The sequence below is a fragment of the Capsicum annuum genome, unplaced genomic scaffold (genome assembly GCF_002878395.1).
Source record: "Capsicum annuum cultivar UCD-10X-F1 unplaced genomic scaffold, UCD10Xv1.1 ctg34829, whole genome shotgun sequence".
Taxonomy (NCBI): Eukaryota; Viridiplantae; Streptophyta; class Magnoliopsida; order Solanales; family Solanaceae; genus Capsicum; species Capsicum annuum.
This window is the reverse complement of record NW_025841702.1, coordinates 33-1,183: the sequence shown is the minus strand read 5'-3', so window position 1 is coordinate 1,183 and position 1,151 is coordinate 33. Positions and strand designations below refer to the sequence as shown.

The window sequence follows — 1,151 nt, the reverse complement described above, 5'->3', positions numbered from 1 at the left end:
TCAACAATTTCTGCCACTTGGACATGCAAATGTTGCGATGTCTCAACCTTCTCAAATCCAATTTCCTCATCCTATGCAACAGGTTACTGGTAGACCTGTAGTAGGAATGCATAGTATGCCTCAGGGACCACCTATTCCCCATGATTTTCAGCGAAATCTTCCGATGTCAAATAACCACATGCCTGGTTCTGGTGGCCCAAATTTACCTCTTTCTTCTTCATATAATGTAAGGCCTTGGGAAGATCTTTTGTGGTTATTGTCAATCAGTTTCCGATGTTCCATTCATATATTGATGAAATACATTTTGTTATCGTCTTTAGCAGCAGGTAAATGCAGATTCTTCTGGCTCCAGTATCAAACACAGATAAATGATCATAGGTTTCCATCAGGGTTGTAACCCTGGATGCCAATAAGTAATCATAATGTGAATTCTGCAACAACTATGTAGAATTAACAGCTCCCTTGGTTGTTCCGGTGAGAATTCAATGTGTTTTATTGTACCCGTTTTGCATTAATATTGTTGACATCTGAAATAGGATTTTAGGTTGAAGGTGATAGGTTCTTTATTTTTTGGGTTTCAGGAAGCAAATTACGTAGTTGAGACTGTTCAGTCAGATTGGATTGAGCATACTACTCGAAAGGGGAAAAAGTATGTGATTCCCTTTTTTGAATTGTCAACAAGTAACATGCTTAAGTTAATGGGTTAATGGGTGTGTGTTGACTGAGAGAGTCAACATTTGAATTCTATGATAGTTTTTTGCAAGCAAATTAAGATTCCGGTGAACAAAAAAGGTGTAAAACCGCGGTATACAAGAAAAGGAGCTTTGCAAAAATATCATTTTCATTCAGATCCAATCTTTTTACCACTTTGTGTTCTCCAGACAGAAAAAAAGAGCATGCCGATTTGGCTTTCCGGAATTCTTGCTTTGGGATTATATTCACATAGATTACTCATATAAATAGGTTAATGTCTGCATCACAAACACTTAATGTCTTGTCTATGAACAAGTGGTGGGTGTGTTGGCCCCCATCACTGCCAAGAAGTCCCTCAAGTATCCACATCTAGTACTTTGTACATCATTCTGCTTCCATTAGCACTGGAGATAATAGGCCCCTTTGTTTCAGTCCTCTTTGCCAAAGTTATCACATGG

At 38.3% G+C, this 1,151-nt stretch overlaps 1 long non-coding RNA gene across 1 annotated transcript; it reads left to right on the top strand.

Moving 5' to 3' along the window:
* Window positions 1-6: 6 nt before the first annotated feature.
* LOC107853195 lies at window positions 7-879 on the top strand. The gene is made up of 3 exons (XR_001669694.2): window positions 7-226; window positions 324-474; window positions 582-879. It is a non-coding gene; the product is annotated as an uncharacterized LOC107853195 (long non-coding RNA).
* The last annotated feature ends 272 nt before the right edge of the window (window positions 880-1,151 follow it).